Source organism: Rattus rattus, chromosome 8 (genome assembly GCF_011064425.1).
Source record: "Rattus rattus isolate New Zealand chromosome 8, Rrattus_CSIRO_v1, whole genome shotgun sequence".
NCBI classification, from domain to species: domain Eukaryota; kingdom Metazoa; phylum Chordata; class Mammalia; order Rodentia; family Muridae; genus Rattus; species Rattus rattus.
Genome location: NC_046161.1, coordinates 99,570,622 through 99,594,841, shown reverse-complemented (window position 1 = coordinate 99,594,841; position 24,220 = coordinate 99,570,622). Strand labels below are relative to the sequence as shown.

The window sequence follows — 24,220 nt, the reverse complement described above, 5'->3', positions numbered from 1 at the left end:
CCTTCCTGCCCACCCACCCAGATCTGGCCTTAGTTTCTCCATCTATAATAAAGAGAGGGTAACAATGCCTTTTCCTTTGCAATTCGGAGGGCGCTTCCTGAGTGAATGGTTTAGATGTAGCTTGATTTTTGCTCGAAGGAAATTAGTGGGCAGTTGTCTGGTGGCTTGCTGTGGCCGGACCGGTTCGCCGGCCTGTCCATACCTCGGTTTATTCTTCCGGAGAAGTTGGGAAGGGTGCCCCTCCCCCACCACAGTTAGCAAGGGCTCCCGGCTACCCGGACTGGCTAAGGCGTGTCCCGGGACCCACTTGGTCGACTTCGGGGGCGGGGCCTCTACGTTGGGGCGTGGCTTTTGGGGCGGGGGCGTGACAGGCCAATGGGCAGAGAGGTGCGGGACGAGGCGGGGCCTGTGCGCGGGTGCGGCGCGCTGCGGGGCCAGCGACGCAGGCAGAAGCGGGCCGCGCGCTGAAGGCCAGTCGGCGCCGCTCAGAGTCGGCCGTGGGATTGGCTGCCGCACTCGCGTGTCAGGCGGTTGCTAGGCTCCGGCCGCGCGCCCCGCCCTCGCGCTCGGCGCCCTCTCACCGCTCGGTACGTGATCGCGCGGAGGCTGCGGCGCGGCGCTCGCGCTCCTGGGGCTCGGGGGCGGCAGCAGCGGCAGCTTCGCGCGGAGTCCCCGGGGAGTGGCGGCGGTGTCCCTGGGCCCGGAGGAGCGAACACCTGCCGCGGCCGGCCCGTGGTGCTGGGTGAGTGCGCCGCCCGCCTCTGCCTCCCGGTGCCTTCCTGCTGGGGCCGCGATCCCCGCTGCAGCCGGCCGAGCCTTCCGCGGAACACCTGCTGCTGCTCCCTTTCGGCCCGGGGCGGGGACACGGCCACGGACGTCCTTGCGGGTGAGGAGGCGGCGCCGCCGTCCGTGCGGAGCCGCCCCTCGGCTCTCTGTCCGGTGGCTGAAGGCTGGAGGCCGGAGCTGCGCGCCGCGGCGACGGGCCAGGCCTCAGCCCCGGCCCGCGCTCCCGGGAACGCGGGGCCTGTGCATCGACCGCGGGCGTGTGCGGCCTGCGGGCTGCCTCCCGGTTTCCAGTGGGGGTCGCGGCCCAGTTAGGCGGCATCTCCACTGTGGGGCTCCTGCCAGAGGCTGGGAAGGGCGCCGCCCCCGCCTCTTGCTTTGAGCTGCTCCGCGTCTTGGGGTTCTTTCCTCCCCCTCGGTTGTACTTCTTTGGAAGCCTCCTTTACTACCTTTGCAGTGGGAAACCAGGTTCACTTGCGAGCTTATTTGAAAAATGTTCCCACAGGAAACACCGCGCCGACTCAATCTTTTTGCCGTAACTTCCAAGTTCATTTATTGACAAATCCAACGGTCAATTAAAAACACACCTTTTAATCTCTACAATTCGAGAAGCTTTTGTTAAGTTGAATTACATCAGGATTAGTTTATATGGTGGTGATGAAGTTTTGACTGGTCCGCCTAGTCTGGGACAGTACCTTTATAGCCTAGAGGTCTAACTTAAGAGTCCAGCCTGCTGTTTCCCTAAATAAGCCAGTAGAAGTAGTTCTTGGCGTGGAAGCCAGACTCGTGAAGTGAGGGTGGTGTTTATAGAACATAACTTCAGCTAGAGTTGGGTGTGCTTCCAGATGTTTTGGAAGTCTGATGGAGATGGGGCGTTGCAATTATGTCAGCTTATATTGTGCTTAATAGACAAGAGACATACTTTTAGAATGTTCTGGCTCCGACAAAGAATTCCACCGTAAATGGTTGTACAGATCGATGGTTTAAATATGGAGAATTGAAATTCTTTTTGCCTTGAAGTCAAGGACATGGCCTGCATGCTTAAAGGACATAGGGGCTGTCGGAGAAATCAGATTTCAGTAGGGAGTTAGTTGCAAGCCGCGTGGGATCCTGTGTGAAGGTAGGAGTGAGTAGCACTGTGCAGACCGCACCGGATGGGAACGTGAAAGCATTGTTGATATGTACCTCCGTTGAAATTGTTGAAATTGTCATCGGGCAAGTCCTCATCGTTCTAAAAAAACTGATTTGGCAAAATGCATTCATTGAGTGAATGTTTGGGTTTACTTCCTGAAGACTTCTGGGTAGGACTTGGGGCCCCATGTAATGCGTCTTGCTTTGTCCTTAAGAACTGACTTTGGGTTCAATGAGTGAGAATCAGAACCTGTGATTAGTTGCTGCTGCCTACAGAATGTGCTTACATGGTAGCCAGAAGAGAGACTTCCTGAGCCATACGTGGCTTTCAGGGCCAACAAGAATTAGCTGGGGGACATAAAGGCTGGTACACTTGGAACCACATGTACACGAGTGTCTAAAATAGTGTCTGGGAGTCTTCCAGCTAGACAGGTGGGAGCTCTGGGCCTTCTTTGCACATAGGAGCTCCAACCTCAGGGCACAGGAGCTTGAGAGTGCTTTTAATCATTTGAGTGGCATAATCTAGATGAAGCTTAGAAGAAAGAGACATGTTGCTGGCATGTAGGGAGGGTCAGAGAGAGATGTCAGGACCTCTGGTAGTAAAGTCAGCCAAGGGAGAGGAGGGAGGACGAGCCATATTGATGGGGAGACTGAGGTGAATGGCGAGCCTAATGAAGGAGGAACCCCGAATTCATGAGTACGCAGGAGTGGGTTTTAAAGCTATAGGGTAGAGAGATTCTGCATATCATGAGTGAAGTTCTAAGCTTGAAACCCCAAAACAAATCTCCAAACTTTTGGTTGTTGAGACAGAGTCTCCTGAAGCCCATGCTGGTTTAAACCTGTTTAGTAGTGAGACTAGCATTAAACTACTGAACCTTCTACCTTTACCTCTTTAATTCAGGGATTAGACCTGAGCCGCTATACTTAACCTTTAAAACTCTTGACTGCTGAATAGGGTGGTTGATAGGTTTGCTTGTCTGTTAACTATTAAGAATGATGGGGAAAAAAAAAAAGAATGATGGGGCTTGGAGGAATGGGGGGGGGAGTTTGCTTTAATTGGTATTGATGCTTAGAAAAGGAGAGATCTAGCATTTGATTGTTAAAAAAACCTTCTAGGAGTTGGGGATTTAGCTCAGTGGTAGAGCGCTTGCCTAGCAAGCGCAAGGCCCTGGGTTCGATCCCCAGCTCCGAAAAAAAAAAGAACCAAAAAAAAAAAAAAAAAAAAACCTTCTAGCTTAGCATAGTGTGGTAGCTGTAAATCCTAGGATTCAAGGAATCTGAGACAAGATCCTGAGGTTGGGAGTTATAGGGCAGTCTGAACTGTGCTGCGAAACCATGTTTCCAACTAACGTGTATCCTGTACTTGCATCTGGGGCATTGCATTTCTTTTTGTTTCTTCCTTGAGACAGGGTCTCATTACTTTAGCTCTGGCTGTCCTAGAACTCACTGAATAGACCAGGCCGGTTTCAGACTCAGAGAGCCTTCTGTCTCTGCTTCCTCAGTGCGGGGATTAAAGGCTCAGCCATCATGCTTGACAAACTGTGTTTTACCTTACAAATGTAGGTAGTTTCTCCCACTTCCTAGGTCAGTAATGGCGTGGACTGATAAACCGTTTGCAGTTGAGGGCCTTGCATTTCTGCTTTGTTTGCGTTGTTTTGATACTCAGGAGAAAATTTTTGAGAACTTGTGTGTGTGTCGCTTAGCACACATCCATGAGGGGGTACACTTATAAGTGGAAGCCGAGGAGAGCGTCATTCTCCATTACTCCATACAGAGCCTCTCACTAGACTTATCACTTTACCTAGACGTGCTGGCTCCATGGCTTCGGGCTCTGCCTGTCCATCCCATACCACCCCAGTACTGTTCCTGGGGTCTGCCTGTCCATCCCCCACCACCCCAGTACTGTTGTCTCTGGAGTTAGAGGTACATGCAGTCCTGCCCAGCTTGGGATCCAAATCCTTCCCTTCAACACACACGCCAGTGTACGGTCATTAGTCCAGCTCCCTGAAATTTTTGTAGTGGTTGAAGAAATTGAGCTACAGAAAAAAAAGAACATGTTCACATTTTATCATACAATATAAAGTTAGGAATTTTGTTGTTATGTTTTCTTTTTCTTTTTTTATGTATTTATCTTTAATGATTTATTTTTATTTTTGTGTATGCATCAGCACCTAGTGGGTGTAGGTTCCTAAAGAAGAGGGCATTGATCCTCTGGAGCTGGAGTTAGAGACAGTTCCTAACCCTCCAATGTATTGGGGTATTGGGGTCTGAACTCGGCCTCAGGAAAAGCAGCAAATGCTCTTAACTGCTGAGCCATCTCTCCAGTCTCTTGTGTTTGTTTGTTTGTTTGTTTGTTTGTTTGTTTGTATGTATGTATGTTTTCTTGAGACAGGGTTTCTTTGTATATCCCTGGCTGTCCTGGAATTCACTGTGTAGACCAGGTTAGCCTCAAACTCATGGAGATCCACCCACCTCTGCCTCCCAAGTGCTAGAATCAGGCATGTGCCGCCACTGCCTGGCCTTTGTGTGTGTGTTTGAGAGAAAGTCCATGTAGTGCAAGCTGGTCTCAAACTCCCTGTATAGCTGAAGACCGCCTTGAATTTCAAATTCTCCTGCTGTTCACCTCCTGAATGCTAGTGCCACGCCACCATGCTTGGCCCTGAGAAATAAAATCTTGTTGGAGGAAGTTACAAAGATAAAGGTAGCTTCGTGGTCTAGTGACCTTCATTCTTCAGAGGCCTCGGATGCAGTTTCCAGCCTCCACAGGTGGCTCTGGAACTTGAGTGTAGAACGGATCCAGTGCCTTCTTCTTACATCTCTGGTCATCATATAGTACATTCAGGCAGTCATACACATAAAATAAAAACGATTTAAGAGTCCTTGACATTTTTTGTAGCAGATCCGAGTTGAGTCCCCAGAACCCATGTGGTGTAGCTCCCAATTGCCTGTAACGCTACTCTAGGGAGTTCTAGCTTCCTAGCTTTTATAGGTACCTACACGCACGTGCACACACAGGTATATAACTCAGCAGCAGGATGGTTACTATCTGCAATTAAAAGTGTAAACAGCCGCCAAAGACTTGACACTTACTCATTGGATATTCTGGAAGGTTGGGTTGGAGCCAGAATCTAGCTACATAGAGGGCCTTAGAAGAATTGGGAGGACTGAAGGTCTTGGAGCATAGCTGTAATGATCTGTTTTGCTTTTTAAGAAGTATTAGTCAGGGTTGGAGAGATGGCTTAGCAGGTAAGAGCACTGACTGTTTTTGAGGTCCTGAGTTCAGTTCCCAGCAACCACATGGTGGCTCACAGTCTTCTATAACTCTGATTCCTGCAGCTGGTGTGCAGGTACACATGTAGACAAAGCATCCATATCCATAATAAAAAGGGAAGAAGCACGGGGTTGGGGATTTAGCTCAGTGGTAGAGCGCTTGCCTAGGAAGCGCAAGGCCCTGGGTTCGGTCCCCAGCTCCGAAAAAAAGAACCAAAAAAAAAGGGAAGAAGCAGCATCTGTGTATTAGTGTTAGTTGTTGCTTTGGTCCTGTGGGGAGCTCCTGGACTGGAACCACCAGGTCAGTAGTAAGGAGTGAGGTGGAGAGAAACTATGTTCAAAACAGGAGTTGTTGAGTAGAAAGGTCAGGACATGACCAAGCAGGGACTTGGAATCCGAAAGCTATCACTTCTGCTACAAAGAACACTTTGTGTCTCTGTAACTGGCAGGATTGGTTCTACTTTTGCACACTAGTGGTATATTGCTGCTTCTCATCTCCCAATTGGTTCTTTTTGTTTTGTTTTGTTTTTGTTTTTGAGGCAAATCTTATTAGCTCAAGCTAGCTTCAGACGTGCAATCCTCCTGTGCCAGTATCTGGAGTACTAGAATTAGGAGTCTGTACCATCATGGCTGGCTTTCATAACTTTTCTCCTCTCTCCCCTCTGGACAAGTCTCAGTGTGTAGCTCAGGTTAGCCTGGCATTCAGTCTGTCGCCCAGGCACGCCTGTGTCTTGTGATTCTCCTTCCTTTGCTCAGTGCTAGGATTTAGGTGTGTGCCAAGAAGCATAGTTTTCTAACCTTTAAGAATGCCAGTGAAATGGCAGGTGATGGTAGGTAGAATTGTTTATTCTTTTTATTATTTATTCTTTTATGTTGTAAGTACACTGTAGCTGTCTTCAGACACACCAGAAGAGGGCATCAGATTCCATTACAGATGGTTGTGAACCACCGTGTGGTTGTTGGGAATTGAACTCAGGACCTCTGGAAGAGCAGTCAGTGCTCTTAACTTCTGAGCCATCTCTCCAGCCCTCCAAACTACTTCTTACTAGACCCTCTTCCTGTCTTCTCCACTTGACTGTGTTGACACTGTAGGCTGAGAGTAAGGTGATGGTCTTGCTAGTCAGTCTGATAATTTCATACTAGGTCTTTTGTGGTGTTTTTGTTGTTGTCGTTGTGTCTTGTTTTTCGAGACAGTTTCTCTGTGTATGGCTATCCTGGAACTCCCCTGATAGACCAGGCTGCCTTGAACTCACAGAGCTCTGTCTACCTTGGCCTCTCAAGTGCTGGAATTAAAGGCATGCCTCAGCCACCACCCAGCTCACACTAAGTCTTTGGTAGCTCATACTTTAGGATAGTCAAGTAGTCTCCTAGGTTGGGAGTAATGGTCCTGTAATTTCAACTCTCATGCTGAGGCTGCAATTTGGAGGCCAGCCTGTGCTACATAGTGAGGCACTGTCTCAATGTAGACAACTTCCCACCAGAATCAAAGCCGTCCCAGCAAAAACCTCAAGCAGCCAATGGAAGAAAACGGGCAGTCCTTCTCAGTTATATACTCATTCTTCGTCCTGGCCGTCCATCTCCCTTTACTCTGATCACTAGTAATACTGCTCAGACAGCAGTTTCTATAAATAGAGATTTAGAGTAGTTTACAAAATTGCACCAGCTACAGGGCCTAATTTAGCTTTAACGAATAGGGTTTCCTATTTTTCTGTTGCTTGGGTTTGGTAAGTAAGCAGTTTTTTCTTTAGGTGCGGGTGGAGAGAGATGGGCTGCATTACCACAGGTTCATAGACTATAGATAGCAAGGATGGTTAAGTCATCCTGTGCAGTAAACCTGTACAGAACTCAAGCAGTACACAGACTTCCTTGGCTCATATTTTCTTTTATTTGGTTTTTTGTTTGTTTGAGACAATGTCCCATTCAAGCTCTGGCTCATCTGGAACTTACCATGTAGGCCCGGATGGTCTTGAACTGGAAGTGATCCTCCTGCCTTTGCTTTTCCAGTAGTGTTAGCACATGCCTGATATATATATATTTTTTTTTTGGTTCTTTTTTTCGGAGCTGGGGATCGAACCCAGGGCCTTGTGCTTCCTAGGCAAGCGCTCTACCACTGAGCTAAATCCCCAACCCCCATGCCTGATATTTTTATTTAAATTTTTATGCATATGTAAAATATATGTGTGTATTGTATGTTTTTAAAATTTGGGTGTGTGATGTGTGTTTCTGAGGGCATATGTGTGCATGACATGTATGGAGGTCAGATGATAACTTTGTAGAGTCAGTTCTTTTTTTTTTCCTTTTTTCTTTTTTTCAGAGCTGGGGACCGAACCCAGGGCCTTGCGCTTGCTAGGCAAGCGCTCTACCACTGAGCTAAATCCCCAACCTCTGTAGAGTATTCTTGTGCAGATACCCTACTACAGATTTATATTTCTACCCCAGACACACAATACACAAGTGTATATTGTCTGTCTCTGTGTGTGTATGTCTGTCTGTGCATCTGTCTCTGTGTCTGTCTTGTCAGTTTGTCTATCTATGAATGAATGAGTCAGGGTCTTTGTAGCCCAGACTGGCCTCAAACTCAGTGTTAGATGACCAAACTTGCTATTTAATGGAAGGTGACCTTCAACTTCTGATCTTTTTTTTTTTTTTTTTTTTTAAAGATTTATTCATTTATTATATATAAGTACACTGTAGCTGTCTTCAGATACACCAGAAGAGGGCATGGGATCTCTTTACAGATGGTTGTGAGCCACCATGTGGTTGCTGGGAATTGAACTCATGACCTCTGGAAGAGCAGTCGGGTGCTCTTAACCACTGAGCCATCTCTCCAACCCCCAACTTCTGATCTTTTTGCTCGTAGCTCCCAAGTACTAAGATTACAGACGTGCACCACCACACTCAGTTGATAAGCACTGGGATCAAATCCTGGGTTTTAAACGTGTTTAATAAGCAGTCAGCTAGCAGCTACATTTCCAGCTTGGACAGAATCAATACTGTAAGAAAAAGTTAGAATAACAGAATTCTAAACAACAAGGTCGTGTAACTGAAAAAGGCCGATGAGGTGGCTCAGCAGGTAAGACACTTGTCATCAGTCCTGACAACCGAGTCCATCTCCAACACTCACATGCAGAAGGAAAGCATCAGCCCCACGAGTTGCCCTCTGATCTCCACATGTACTGTGGTGTTCCTTCCCAAATAAATGTAAAAACAAAAACCAAAAACTGAAGAGCTCAGCTGGAGCCAGGTACATGCTTTTAATCCTAGCACAGAGGCAGAGGTAGGTGGATCCCTGAGAATTCTAGGCCAGCCTGGTCTACATAGCAAGTTTCAGGCTAGTCAGGACTATGTAGTGCGACCCTATCTGAACAAAACAACAACAACAAAAAGTTCAAACTCAGCTGATGGTTCTGGAGAGGAGGCTCAATGGTTTAGAGCACTTGGGACCCAGGGCCAGTTCCCAGCACCCACATGGCAGCTAACAGCATTTTTTTTTTTCCCGGAGCTGGGGACCAAACCCAGGGCCTTACCCTTGCTAGGCAAGCGCTCTACCACTGAGCTAAATCCCCAACCCCTAGCTAACAGCATTTTTAACTCCAGTTCCAGAGAACCCATTGCCCTCTTCCAGCCTTTGTGGGCACTAAACACATGTTGTGAACAGACATGTATATGCAGACAAAACACTCATACACATAAAAATAAATATAAAAAATAAATCAATCTCCAAAACCAACTGGAGACAGGTATATTTGCTCAAGCCTATAATCTCAGTACTAAAGGCTAAAGCAGGAGAGCTGCCCTAAAGTGCAAGACAAACCCAAGCTACTTAGGACATTCCAGCCTCCCTGGGTTACCAGCTAAGACTTTGTTCAAAACAACCCCCAAAAAAGGAAGAAGGAAAAAAGAAAGTGAAAAATACTCAGCAGATCATTCCCTCTAGTATCCTGTTTTTGTTTTTTGTTTTAAATATCAATAGGGAGGCGGAAGATGTAGTTCTTTGAGAGGATTCTTAATTGCCAGGCATGCATAAAACACTGGTTCAATCCCCAGGACCGGATGAGCCAGGGATGATGATGCCAGCTGAGACACACACACACACACACACACACACACACAGAGAGAGAGAGAGAGAGAGAGAGAGAGAGAGAGAGAGAGAGAGAGAGAGAGAAACAACAGGTGTATACACACACCCCATCAAAACAGGGATGATGATGCTAGTTGGATATTAGACACAGACACACGGATACACACACACACACACACACACACACACACACACACACACACACACGCCCGCACGCACACACACAATCAAAACAATGGAGCCGAGATGGCGCATGCACTTGCTGTTCTTACAGAGGACCCTAGTTTGGCTTTCAGAAATTATAGGTGGCTCACAGTCACCCATAACTCCAGTTCTAGGGCATCTGATCCTTTGTTCTGACCTTTGCTGACCCCAGGCACACACGTTGTGGGTATACGTGGATTTGTACATACATAAAGACAGATGAGCACATATGTCATATGGTGACATAGTCCTGTAGTCCCAGCACTTGGCAGGTAGAGGCAGGAGGATTAGAAGTTTACACTGCTGAGTTAGAGGGCAGCTTGGGTTGTATGGGAACCCGTTTTAAAAACAGAGCTGAGCATGATGGTGTACACCTTTAGTCTTGGGAGACAGAGACAGGCAGAATGTGTGGCCAAGGCCAGCATGGTCTACATGGAGAGTTCCAAGCCAGCCAGGGATACAGAGAAAGACTTTGTCTCAAGAAACTAAAGTGAGTGGGGCACTGGGAAACAACAGAACCCGGAACAGCGGCACACACTTGGAATCTCAGCTCTGGAAGGTGGAGTGTGCAAGATCTTGAGTTCAAAGCTGGTCTGGGCAACATGAAGAAGAAACAAAATCAAAACACAAAAAAGATGTTGGAGTTAATTTTATGTCTTTGCTATGTTAAGCTTCATAACTTTGGTCTTGAGTGGACTGCACGTAAATCATTTCATTTCTTTACAGTGGTCTTTCACAAGCAGGTGACTATTGGGTGACATGGGCAGAAGACTGAGGGGACGGCCCCTGCTTCCTCGGGTTGGTGTTTTCAGTTTGGGCACTCACCACTATTCTTCTGTTTCTACAGGGCCTGTGCTCTCCAGGAAGATAAGGCTTTCAAAGCTGCCTGACACTGGAAGGTGAGGTAAGACACTGGAAAAGAAAAAGGAGAGGGATAGTGAGCTCCTAGGAAACATGGCCAACCATTCGGTTCTGAAGCTGCAACAGTGAGGATGGAGCTGTCAGATAATACTCTGACTTACTTAGTGGCTTCTGGGGATGGCGCCCAGGCTCTAAAGCATGTTAGGCAGGCACTGTTTATCACTGGGCTACATTCTCCCTTCACCACTGGGTCTTGGGGTTCAAACTCAGGTCATCAGGTGTGGGTGGCAAGGACCTTTATCCTGGGCTGGTCCAAGGGGCCAACGATTTTTGTAGCCACACAGACCAAATCTAAATATTCCCCAACTTTAAGAGTATGTATTGCCACAGATCCATTCTTTTTGAGACAGTCATAGCCCCTGGTGACGGTGCCAGTTGGCGGGGAGTTCAAGGGCGAGTGAAACACTTGGACAGGGTGTGTCATATTCAGGGAAACAGTGGCCAGTGCCCAACTTGGTTGCCTTTTTTGGTATTTGCTCTTTATTTCTATGGAAGTTGTTTTTTACTTAAAGGTGGGTATTTATGAACAAACTTCCCTTATGGAATTCTTTTTACTAAATGATATTTATATTTTGGAACAAAACAATGGAGTTTGTTTTGAGACTGGGTTTTACTACGAGGCGGTGGGTGGGTTAGAACTTTGTATAGACCATGCTGACCTGAAACTCAGAGATCTGTCTGCCTCTGCCTCACAAGTGCTGGGATTAAAGGTGTGTTTGCCCCCACACCCCCAAGCTGCCCTTGAATTTATTTTTCTTTTCCTTTTTTCGGAGCTGGGGACTGAACCCAGGGCCTTGTGCTTGCTAGGCAAGCGCTCTACCACTGAGCTAAATCCCCAACCCCGTTGAATTTTTTAAGAATTAATTTTTGCCAGGCAGTAGTGACTCAGGTCTTTAATCTCAGCGCTTGTAGACAGGCACAATGGTTCTCTGAGTTCAAGGGTAGCCTGGTCTACAGAGTGAGTTCTAACTACTGGGTCTACATAGAAGACCTGCTTCCAACAACAAAGTTATGATTAGGTTAGCATACATAGTGTGGGTTTCAAAATAATGACATTTGAAGACATTCTTCCTTTGATTTTGCAAGTGTTCTGGTTATCTTTTATCCCTGTAGCTGTGCTGGTAACATTGTGCCAGAGAAATGGAGTTAAAAGTACATCTAGCAGTGAAAAGTACATTCTGCTTTACCATCGCATGAGTTTGGTTTCCAGGCCTCACACAGTTGTTCACAACTGTCCATAACTCTAGTTCCAGAGGCTTGGACCCCTAGCCTCTGCAGGTACCAGGCATACATGCAGGTAAAACATCCATACGCATAAAATAAAAATAACTGAAGATTTTCTAAGATTTTCTATGGTGCAAATAAAGTTCCTCATTGATTGTCATAAATACTTCTGTCATAAATAATTAGCTTAAATTATTCTCTAAAGTTGGGTTCGTTTTCTAGCTAGTTTGCATGTGTATTACTGGGGATCAAACTTGGGGCTTGAGCATGGTAGGCAAGTGCTTTACCACTGGGCTAGATCCCCAGACCTTTTAAATTTTGAGACAGGATCTTGGTAAGTTCCCCAGTCTAGTATCCAAATCTCTCTATATCCCAGACTGACCTGTAACTTACTTCGGCCTTCCACCTTCTGGGATCCCAGGGGCTGGAGAGATTTTCCAGAAGACAGGAGTTTGATTCTCAGCATCCACTCAGGCCACTCAGAACCACTTGTAATTCTAGTTCCAGCATATCCAATACTTTTAGCCTTCAAAGGCACCTGTACTTATGTGCACATAGCCCCACCCCCATACAAGTTATTAAAATAAACAAAATCTTTATAGGATTTCATACCTGGCCTCCAAAAAATTTTTGCCAAGTGATGTAGAAAACAATCAAATTCTAAATGGCATTTTAAAAATTTAAATATTAATTGGAACCTTGAACATTTTTTTTAATACACTAATTTTTTTTTTGTGGCGGGGAGGGATGTGTCGAGATAAGGCTTCTCTGTATAGCTCTGGATGTCTGGATGTCTGATTGGCCTTCAACCCAGAAATCTTCCTGCCTTTGACTCCTGAGTGCTGGGATTAAAGGCATGTACCACAATGCCTGGCTTTTTGGGCTCTAATTTATTACTGAATATTATGTAGAACAAATTCTCATCACTATAAATGTTCTGTGTCTCAAGTCAGGTAGCCTTGCTAAAGGAGAGTCCTGCCTGAATACCTCTTGAGTATGGTTAGATTCTGGGTTTAGGGGAGAGAAAGTTGATTGTTAAGTATCCCATTTTTAGATCTCTGAGCAGTGTTGGAAAGAGTGAATTGCCTGAATGGGAAAATTTGGTAGGAGAGTAGAAGAGGCTCTTTATTAAAGATCTAAAAATAGAATCCGTTAAAGTCACAAATAGATAAGAGAGTAGGGTTCCCGCCTCACCCGTTCCTGTCCTGGGTTTGTGCCTCCAGCTGTTGCTTCTGCCCACCTGGGGAAGATCACAGTGCTTACTAGGAGAGTAAATGCACACCTGCAACACTGAGTGGTAGACCAGTCTGTGTAGACCCCAACACTTGAGCATGCCAGTCTGAAGACATGATTGGTGAGCTGAGGGTACAGCATGAAATTCTGACTCAAGGGGAGCTGGGGTGAGAGAATGACTGAACTCCTTGGAACGGGAGGAAATCTTTAGCAGAAGCTGATTGTTCTGCTCTCACTGCCTTCCTCGAACTGACAGGGCTTGTGGGTGACCTGTATTCTCAAAGCCCTTAGTGTTATTTCCCTTCTAGTTGTCATTGCTTGACTACAGGGAGGACCCCTGTGGCCATCTAGTTTTTACCTGAGTTAATTGATAGTATTTCAGGTCACCTTTTCTTTTTTTCTTTTAAGAGGAGGGGTCATCTCTGATCTTAACAGCTGAAGAAAATGACTTACTTCCTGTTTAGGCTTCTGAAAAGTGCCCTTTCCCTCTGGTGTGAGGGGGTGGAGGAATGTCCTGGCCTCCCAGTCTTCCATCCTGTCATGGGCTCCAGGGATAATAGAGTCTATTGTGGGCTGTGCCCAAGGCACAGCCCTCCTTCTCAGTGTCAGCTTTTCTGTGGCTTCTGTGTCTGGGCTGCTGTAGGAACTGGGTGTTGGGTGAGGCCTGCCTTACCATGCTGTATTGCTGTTGAGGGCTCTGGAACGTGATGCTTATACTTTGGCCTTGGGTCTGAACTCTGATATTTTGTCATTTTTTGTTTGTTTTTTTTTTTTTTTTTTTGTTTTGTTTTTTGAGATATGGCCTTACTTTGTAGTTTAGGCTATCCTTCACCTTGAAATCCTCCTGCCTTCTGAGTGCTGGAGTAGAAAGTCACACTTAGTTTATGTCATGCTTTAATTTGAGGTACTGAGGGTTCAGGTCCAGGGACTTCCCTGTGCTAAGCTAAGCAATCACTCTACCAGAGTTACCCCCTCATAACTTGTGTTTGTTTGTCTCAAGACAGGGTTTCTTTTTGTATCTCTGACTGTCCTGGAACAAGCTCTGTAGACCAGCTGGTCTCAAACTCAGAGATCCACCTGTGTCTGCCTCCTGAGTGCTAGGATTAAAGGCATGTGCTATCATGCCCAGCTTCTTGATAAACATTCTTGTGAACCTCTTGTGAGCCTGAGCCTTGTAGCAGATCTGAGGCCATATTTAGAGAGGGGGGCCCTGCTATTTCTAAGGGTGGCCGAGTACCTAACCACAGGAGGTTGGTCCGTATGACTTCCTAACACATAGAATTGGTTAGTTTGTGAATGAAATTGCACACTTAAATCTATTTATTTACTTATTTTGATTTTCTTAAAAGATTTATTTATTTTATGTATGAGTACATTGTTGCTGTCTTCAGACACACCAGAAGAGGGCATCAGATCCCATTACAATGGTTGTAAGCCACCATGCGGTTGCTGGGAATTGAACTCAGGACCTCTGGAAGAGGCTCTTAACCACAGAGCCATCTCTCTAACCCCTACTTATTTTAATTTTTATTGCTGCTCAAACTTAACTGAAGATGTTGATGCTAGTCTTGCTGGTAGGTAAGAGACTTTTAACAATTTTGTTTTTTCTGTTTTGATGCTGGAGATTGAACCCAGAACTGTATACGTGTTAATTTGAGCATATACCTTACCACTGAGTTATACCTTTAGCCCCAGGTTTCTGTAAAAATAGGTTTGTTCTGGTTATAGTTGCTTTTTCCCTGAGGTCAGCTTGCCTTAGTCACTTCTATTCCTGACTCTAGGCCACTGGTGTCCCTGGGGAAATGTGTGAGTTTGAGTCAGTCTGTCCCTCTCCTCTTCTCCCTCCCTTCCTCTACCCCCACCCCCGTGTGTGTGTGTGTGTGTGTGTGTGTGTGTGTGTGTGTGTGTGTGTTGTGTTGTGTTGTGTGTTTCTAGGATTGATGACTACATGAAGAGACCTAGTCGTTAGTTGTGTGACCATTGTGTGGTACAGGGTTTGTGAGGGGAGGTGAGCATGAGGGGAGGGTCCAGAGGGCGGAATGGTCTGCTTTCTCTATGATGGCAGATACCTGGTGCGTGCGTAGGCTTCGGAATGGTCTGTTCTTTTCTCTTCCCTGTACATCTCCTCTGCTCTGTCTCCTCTCCGTTCCTGTCCTCTCTTTCCTAGGCAAGGGTTTTAGCCATGAGATGCACCCTCAGCTGTTCTAGTCCAACTCAACCCCTTTTCCCCTCTGCCTGAGCACTGTGTCGTTTCTCTGTCTGTTTAGAATTCAAAGCACCACATCATTTTTGTCAAATGAAGGAATAAAATGTACATACCACTCTGAGCTAAGTTGGCTAGCGCCGGTTGTAAGAAGGGTTTTAAGGGAGGGATCTTCTGCACAGGGATTGGTGGTGTGGCGACTCAGTCATGACTTTTCAGGGATTAGGTTTATCTATGTAGCAAGGGTTCTGCTGTTGAGCAAGACAGGCAAGATTTTTGGCAAGAGTGTGATAATGGTGGACAGTGATAACTGTCCTTAGCAGGGGAGACCTGAGTGAGGAAGGGGTCTTCCAAATAGACCCTAAGGTTCTCCTTCTGACCTCAGGTGAGACCTTTGCCTTTCTTTCTCTGTCAGACGGCTACAGTGCAATCTCAGTCGGCTGCAGAGGACACAGATGTCCAGCGAGCAGTGTGAATGGCACCTGGTGTGGGCTGATCATTGGCACTTGATATCTGCCCCTTTTTTATTTTGGTGTAAACTATGAGTTTGATATCTAATAAAAATTGTAGATTGGAGGTAGAAAGACAGGTCAGTGGTCAAGAGCATTTAGCTTTTACAGAGTATCTGGTTTGACTCCCAGCACCCACATGGTGGTTTACACCATCTGTAACTCAGTTCTAGGGGATCCAAAGCCCTTTTCTGACCTTCGTTAGGACAAGACATACATGCAGGTAAAACATTCATACAGGTAAAGTCTTTATTTTTTTTAATGTAATTTTTTAAAAAACGATTGACTTTATATCACAGCCTCCCTCCTGTTTTTTGTGTTTTTGTGTTAAGATAGGGTTTGTCTGTAGCCCTGGCTGCCCTGGAACTTACTATGTAGATCAGTCTTGCCTAGACCTCACAAGGCTCAATCTACGTCCGTTTCCTGAGTGCTGGTGTTAAAGGCATGTGCTAGCACACCAGTCCTAAGCCCACAGTGCTTCTTTTCAGTACTTAAGTTTAGTGCACCTATTCCTCTGTCCTATCTTAGCCTGCTTATCCCCTCTTTACGGGGTCTGTAAAACACAGATTTATCTGACTGAAGCCAGTGCTCCTGAGGGCTGGGGAGTTGATGCCTCTGTCTACTTACGGAAATCACAGTATACACCATACATTTGTCTCCCTGAGAGATACAGTGGCTGAGGGTTAGGAACAGAAATGATCAAGGGACAAGGCAGCTTGGTCCCAGAAAAAAATATCCATACCTAGACCCTGTGGCTAAGGGTGATCAGAGAGGATGCTTAATTAGCATGGACATGGCCCTAGGTGAATCCCTGTCACCAACCCAAATGAAGAAACCCTGAGTGAAGGAAGTCCATGTTTACCACGGACGCTGTAACACAAACTCCTTGCTTTTGTGGAGTGATCATTAATCTTGGTAGCTTTATATCAGATTTGGATCTAAGGTAGGAAAAGCAGGATATCCGTGTTCCTTAGCTAGGCTGTGGGAGTCTCTATGCTAATGTGTCAGGCATAGATATGTCACATGAGTGGTGACTGGATTAATATTTATTTATTAAATATTGCTGTACACTGTAGCTGTCTTCAGACACACCAGAAGAGGGCATCAGATCCCATTACAGATGGTTGTGAGCCACCATGTGGTTGCTGGGAATTGAATCCAGGACCTGGAACAGCAATCAGTGCTCTTAATGGGGTTAAGATTATTTATATTTTGTGTATACTTTCTTGTTTTGAAACAGAATCTCACTGTGTAGCCCAGGCTGGCCTTGAGCCCACAGTGCTCCTGTTTCAGCTACCTTAGGTTCCATGTGCTAATTTTTGGAGACAGTGTTTCTGTTGTAGACCTTAATTAAGCCCATGATCTCCTGCTTTGCTTTCCACATTTGGGATTATTAGTGTGGGGTATTGTGCCCAGCTGCAACTATATTTTTAAAAACTTTAAAGATTTTTTTTTATCTCGTTGTGTGTATATACTTGCATACACATGCTAAGTGTGTGGAGGTCAAAGGGTGACTTGTAGGAGTTGTTACAAATCCAAAACTTGGGGGGAGGAGGCAGGTGGATCTCTGAATTAGAAACCAGCCTGATGTATAGAGCTAGTTGAAGGACAGCCAGCTACACAGAGAAACTCGGTCTCAAAAAAACATAAGAAAAATTTATTTTATCTTATTTATTTATTTACTTTTGATTGAGCTAGGCATGATGCTGCACACTCTTAATCCTAGCTCTCAGGAGGCAGAGGCTAGTGGATCTTTTGTCAATTTGAGACTATCCTAATCTACGAAATGAGTTCGAGGACAGCCAGGGCTATTTCACAGAGAAACCTTTATCACCCCCCCCCAATCATTTATTTATTTATTTGCTTATTTATTATTTTATCATTTTATATATGTGAGCCATGTTAGTATCTGGTTCGAGGGAAGGTCTTATATAAGAGCGCTTCAGATCCCTTGGAACTGGAATAACAGAAGGTTGTGAGCAGCCATGTGGATGGGTCCTCTGCAAGAGCAATAAATGCCGTTCACCTCTTGATGAGTTCTCAGCTCCTGAGTATGGCTTGTATTCACAGCATTTTCTCTATGCATGTGCAGTCGGCAAGGGTAGATGGTGGTTCTTCGCTTGTCTTTAGACAGAGGAGAAGGAAGGACGATCTCCCCTAGTTGATATTTTTAAGAAGACTAGATTAGGGATAAGATGTGGCCCGACAAGTGACTCCATCCAGGCTGTGTGTATTTCTGGTTCCTGTATTATAAAATAGGTTGGCGGGCTAAGGCCTCCTAGAAGGTTCTGTGAGAGAGAGAGAGTTCAGGGAGAGGGCCCTGGAGAATGGAGGAGCAGAAGTTTAGATTATTTTCAAAGCCAGATTCACGTTTTGGGACATAGTGATGTGCCTGGCTTGTATAGATAATCCGTGATCCTGATACGGGGCCGCAGGCAGTGGAGCGGTGTTCCGGTGCCTGGTCAGAGTGGGCCGTGGAAGCCCCTTGGTTTGGTTGTGATTTGGATAAAAGAAGGTGTGAGTGTGGGAGATAATTTGAGAAGCCTTGGAAAGAGGTGAGAGCCAGGTTAGAAATGAAAACATTGCTAAAAGGAGGGGAGAGAAGACAACTCAGAGTGAGTGGAAGAACTTTGGGTATTTGCTCTTAACCCCTAGACTTGGAGGGATTAGACTGCTGGGAGGGTCTGTGTGGGGACAGTGAAGTGTGGTGACTAGAGGCCAGCAATGGGACTCAGAAGGGTGTAGAGACATTGTCAGCTTTGAGTTATGACGCAGCGGATAGAGCTGTTTCTTTTTTCTTTTCTTTTTTTTTCGGAGCTGGGGACCGAACCCAGGGCCACTGAGCTAAATCCCCAACCCCGATAGAGCTGTTTCTTGAGGGAAATGAGACAGTGAAGTTAGACTGACCCGTGGTTGAGAATTGCTAGTGTCTAATAGACAGTGCTGCTGAGCTTTCTCAAGAAAGCATTAAAATGGGTGTGCTGGCGGAGTTGGGAGAATATGCAGTGGAAGGAGACAGGATGATTTTTTTTTAAACTGTTTCTCTCTTTTTAAAAATATTTAATGCACATGAATAACATTGTAGCTGTCTTCAGACACACCAGAAGAGGGCATCAGATCCCATTACAGATGGTTGTGAGCCTCCATGTGGTTGCTGGGAATTGAACTCAGGACCTCTGGAAGAGCAGTCAGTGCTCTTAACCTCTGAGCCATCTCTCCAGCCCCAGGATAATGTTTTGTTTTGTTTTGTTTTGTTTTGTTTTGTTTTGTTTTGTTTTCGGAGCTGGGGACCGAACCCAGGACCTTGCGCTCTACCACTGAGCTAAATTCCCAACCCAGATAATTTTTTTTAAAGATTTATTTTTATCACTTTAAATGTGTGTAAGTATGAGTGTGTAGTTGTTATGAATGAAGGAGCTTGCAGAGGCCAGAGGAGTCAGACCCTCTAGAGATGGAGTTATAGAAAGTTGTAAGCTGTCTGGTGTAGATGCTGGAATTTAACGTAGGTCCTTTTGAAGAACAAGCTCTTAACCACTGAGCCATCTCTCTAGCTCCTGAGAATTTTCACATTACACTTACTTCTGTGTGTGCGCACATGTGTGCACGTGCATTCACTTGCCATGTGCATGTGTGGAGGTGAAGGAAATCTAGGGGTCAATTCTCTTTCTACTGTGTGGAAATTCAATCTGAGGGTTGACTTGTACTTGTTGGGCCTGGCAGCAAGCACCTTTACCCACTGAGTTCTGTTTTTTGAGCATCCAGTTAATGAAACAAAAAACATTTGCCCGTCCCTGGAAGTCAGTTAAGACATGAATAAAGCATCCGGGCGGTTGGTTATAGTCACAATATCATCTTGATAGCCAGTAGCTGTTGGGAGAGTGGGACTTGAGCAAGTGACCACTGGGATTTCTCTAATGGTGAACTCCCCATCCTTATTGTCTGAGAGGCCACCTACTCTATTCACCTCCCTGGCTTGGCTGTTTTGGCTAACTAAAAGATTTTTCTGGGCTGTGCTTTAAGTTTACTTCAACTTTGTGTTTTCATCCACTTACTGTATGTGGGTGTGTGTGCCATAATATACACGTGCCAGTTAGAAGACAACTTGTGGGACATCCTTCTATCAGGTGGGTCCCAGGAACCAATTTAAGTCATCGGTCTTGGCAGCAAGCATCTTTACTGACTGAGCTCTCTCACAGGCCCTGTTTTTGTTTTTAAACTTTTAAATTATTTTATTTTTATACATTATACATGTAGCTATTGCTTGGTGCCTGCAGAGGTCCGACGAGGATATTAGATCTCTTGGAACTGGAGCTATGGACAGTTACGAGCCATCCTGTGGATGTTGGGAATTGAACCCAGGTGATCTGCAAGAGTAACAAATGCTCTTTACTGCTAAGCTATCTCTCTAGACCCATGTTCTGTCTTTGGAGGCGGGATCTCTGGAACAAAGGCTAGTCTTAAATTTGTGATCCTCCTTGTCACTTGTGCTGGGTAAGTAGACCAGACTGTTGAAGCCCTCAGAGATCCACCCACCTCTGCTGCTTGTGTGCTCAGATTAAAGGTGTGCACCACCACACCTGGCTACAAAATATTATTGAGACGGTGCATTGTTGGGCATTGTAGTTCTAACCTGTCTGCCTTTTATTTAATTGGTTGTGCTTTTCTAAGGTCTCTCTAATCTATAGTTTTATCTTCTTCTGTTCTTCCCCTCTGTAGTTCTTCTCCTCTTCTCTTTAATTTGCTGAAGAACTTGAGCCCGAAGGTCTGCAGCCTGGATTTAAGAAATTGTACCTCAGAGTAGTTCTTTGTTACTTCTTTGAACTGGCTGCTGGGTGCTGCGCCTTCAGTGTCAGGTTTGGTTCCTTTGGTGCAGTGGGGCGGGAGCACAGCTGTGTCTCCTCCTCCTGTGTGGCTGGCCTGTTCTTTTCCCTTCTTGTTGTTGTATACTTTCCTCCTGACAGGTGTCTGGAACACTGCTTCTGTGCAAGGGTGTGAGGCCTGAGTGGAGGCCGGCTTTGTCAGACCGGTCGTCTGTTTGGTCAGACCTAGCATGGGTGTGACAGACATTATCAGAGTAAAACTCTCCATGCCTTTTGTGGCTGATTGACAGTGTTGTGTCATACACAGCACAGTCCTTCTCTTGACCCCTCCCCCTTTCTTCATAGTGCTCTTTCCCCTTGACTTCCAGCTTCTCTGGTGTCTGTGTCTGCCCCCAGTCTTATCTCCTCTGCTCTCTTCTTTTTCCTTCCGTTTAAGTGGTGTTCTGATTGGTTTAAGTTTGAGGGTTAGGATATAGGTTCTTAGTTCTCAGTTGCTCCTGCATGGGAAGCCTACACTTTGTCAGTAAAATGAGAGGTTGTCACTTATGTTTGCTATCTTAGAGCCTCTTATTATTATTACAGACTTTTCTGAGTTCCAGGGATTTTTTAGAGGGTTTCCTGTTTCCTCGTGTAGGGGATAGCTTTACCAAAAGGAAGTGGAAAAGTGAGAATGACCAGAATTCAGTCTCTATTTATAGCTACCCCTCAACTAGGTGGTCAGTCTCTAACATAGTGGTTGGTGTCCGTGGGATGGTGGGCATGGATTGATTTGCTGGTCTGAACTTGTGTGTATAGAGACTTGCCTTACAGGCTGGTCACCTAGCATGTATATGCAGTCTGTACTTTACAGTTAATTTACACATTTAAATGTTCATTTATTTTATACTTCAATAATTAAAAATTATTATTTTTATTTATTGTGTGCCTGTCTATGTATACTGAGCCACCTTGTCAGCCCCCTACAAGATTCCGATGTCAGGTCATTGAAACTTCATGTATGTCCTAGGAAACACCTGGGTTGGTGGTGGTCATTGTTGTTTTGAGATAGTTTCTTACTCTGTAGTCCTGGCTGGCTAAGAACTTGCTCTGTTGAACAGGCTGCACTTGAACTCAGAGGTCACTGCCTCCCAAGTGCTAGGATTCACTAATGTGTCACCATCTCTGACTTCTTTCTTCTTTGGTGATGTGGTGAATTGGTCCCATAGATTTATGTTTATGTTAAGTACATGTTCTACCTCTGACTTTGACTAGGTGCTCCTGATTTAATGGAGCGAGACTACCTTCCTGCTTCAGGTCTTGATGGAGTTCTTTATTGCCCAACTAAATTCTCAGCACTTAGTTTTTGTTTTCTGGATTTTAACCAAAGTTTTCAGAGAGTTGACATTCAGGGAGAAGAATGTAAAGAATTTCAGTCGGGGAGCTGTGGGCTGTGCTGGAAAAAGGCTGAAGAGGACTCTAGCAGCAGATAGGGTAGTGAGTCAAGTGGTAAATCCTCTCTGTATTGAAACAATTGCTGGTTAAGAGCACTGGCTGCTCTTCCAGAGGTCCTGAGTTCAATTCCCAGCAACCACATGGTGGCTCACAACCAACTGTAATGAGATCTGATGCCCTCTTCTGGTGTGTCTGAAGACAGCTACAGTACTCATATATAATAAATCAATAAATATTTTTTAAAAAAGAAACAGTTGCTTGATTAGCTCAGAACCACACCAAAGTTTGTTACTAGAGGTGGCAAAGCAGGTGGAGGGGAGAACTTGCCCTTGTCTCAGGTGGGAAGCTGTAGACTGCAGCTCCCCAGCCTCTGTTTAAGCTAGGCCAGAGTTTTTATTTCATTCTATAGGCTTTGAGAACCTAAGGAAGCTTCACCAAATCTGTGTACCCAGGGGTAGATGATTTTTATTGATGCCACTGTTTCCATTTATTTTATTCGTTGTTGTTGTTATTATTTGCTTTGGTGTTTTGTCTGCATGTGTGTTTGTGTGAGGGTATCAGATCTTGGAGTTACAGACAGTTGTAAGCTGCTATGTGGGTGCTGGGACCATGTAGGTCCTCTGAAAGAGCAGTCAGTGCTCTTCTTAACTGTCGAGCCATCTCTCTAGCACCAGATGCCACTATTTTAAAATGAAGCATAAACCATTAATGTATGTGCCTTTGGTATTTTTTGTGCTTTGATGGTGGGAGTGTCAGAAGCTATTGTGGGCACCAGTTTCTTGGGGTTAATTGTTCATGTACAAAATTATGCTGGTCCGAAGGAAAGCCCAGGAGTGGAAGTAGACTAGTATGGAGTTGTAAATACTTCTCTGTGCTCTGACCTGAGGGTTTACCCAGTCTCCCAGGATCCTGGAGAGTACAGTTCTCTGGGAAAACTGGCTTCTCACATTCTTCTAGAGCTTGCCTGTCATTTGGAGGATAACACAGCAAACTTAGAGGTTTGGAGACAGGCTTTGGTAGAGGGGCTGGTTTGGAGCAGTGAGCCTACATTGTGAAGAGTAGATACATACGTGAGCTCAGAATCAGCCTCTGGCTTTTCTCTCCTGTACCTGCTGCTCTGAGCTTGGAGTTGTTCTGGGGTTGGGCTGCAGGGTATCTCAGTTTCTAGGGCTGGCTTGGAGGGTACGACACAGGGAAGCAACCACAGAAGCAAAGAGCACCACAGAAGTATTATTTGGAGTAATTAGTCAGCCCATACATTCTCTGTAGAAATTTTCCTTTGAGGTAGTCAAGTTTGGCTAGAAAAGCAGTGGCATGTTTTCATTCACTAGTTGTTTGGAAACTCTCCCTCCCATGTTCTCATAACAGTTAAGACCCATCACTTTGAGTCTGAATTACGATGCTCTTTAATCAAGCGATGTGAGAAGGTCGACTTCTGTCTCACTCTTTTTTTCCTGTTCAAATTATTTTTTTTTAAAGATTTATTTATTTTATGTATATGAGTACTCTGTAGCTGTCCTCAGACACACCAGAAGAGGGCATCAGATCCCATTACAGATGGTTGTGAGCCACCCTGTAGTTGCTGGGAATTGAACTCAGGACCTCTGGAAGAGCAGTCAGTGCTCTTAACCGCTGAGCCATCTCGCCAGACCCCTCCTGTTCAAATTATTGAAGTGTTTGACAGTAACTTTTTTTTTTTTTTTTAAAGATTTATTTATTTATTATATATAAGTACACTGTAGCTGTCTTCAGATACACCAGAAGAGGGCATCAGATCTCTTTACAGATGGTTGTGAGCCACCATGTGGTTGCTGGGAATTGAACTCAGGACCTCTGGAAGAGGAGTCAGGTGCTCTTAACCGCTGAGCCATCTCTCCAGCCCGACAGTAACTTAATACCAGTAAGAGTAAGAGGAAAATAACTTAAATCCTTAGGTGGAGTATGAATTGAAAGCCATTTTGTCAGTCTGTCAGTCTCATATCTAGGATTTTTTTCTTCAGATGTGTCTATAGAGTGCAGGAATGTGTATGAGAGGTTACTTGAGAACACAGTGCAGGGTTCTTAAGCCCTTAGTCAATGCACACACACATGCAAAGGAATAGTTATGAAGTATATGACTGAGCTTTGAGAATGATATTAAAAAACCAGGCAAGATGGTGGATGCCTTTAATACCAGCATTCAGTGGCAGGGAGATCCCTGCGAGTGTAAGGCCAGCCTGGTCAAAACAAAACCAAACTGACCAGCCAACCAAGCAATCGAAGGAAAAAGGAGCTGGATTTGGTTTGTAATCCACTACATGGGAAGTTCAGGCAAAAGGATTGCTGAGCATCTTAGGCCAGCCTGGGACCCTCTCACCAAAAATAATGATGCAGCAAGAGAGATTGCTTGTTATGCGGGGAGGCACGCTGA

General features: G+C 45.4%; 1 protein-coding gene across 4 annotated transcripts in view; it reads left to right on the top strand.

Annotated features, from left to right (window-relative positions):
* Positions 1-429: 429 nt before the first annotated feature.
* Dag1 (dystroglycan 1) overlaps positions 430-24,220 on the top strand; it is a 60,614-nt gene continuing 36,823 nt past the window's right edge. The window contains exons 1-2 of one of the 4 annotated variants that reach the window (XM_032910608.1): positions 430-587; positions 10,317-10,368. The gene's annotated coding sequence lies outside the window, so the exon portion shown is untranslated. The other 3 variants (XM_032910605.1, XM_032910606.1, XM_032910604.1) reach the window with 3 other exon arrangements.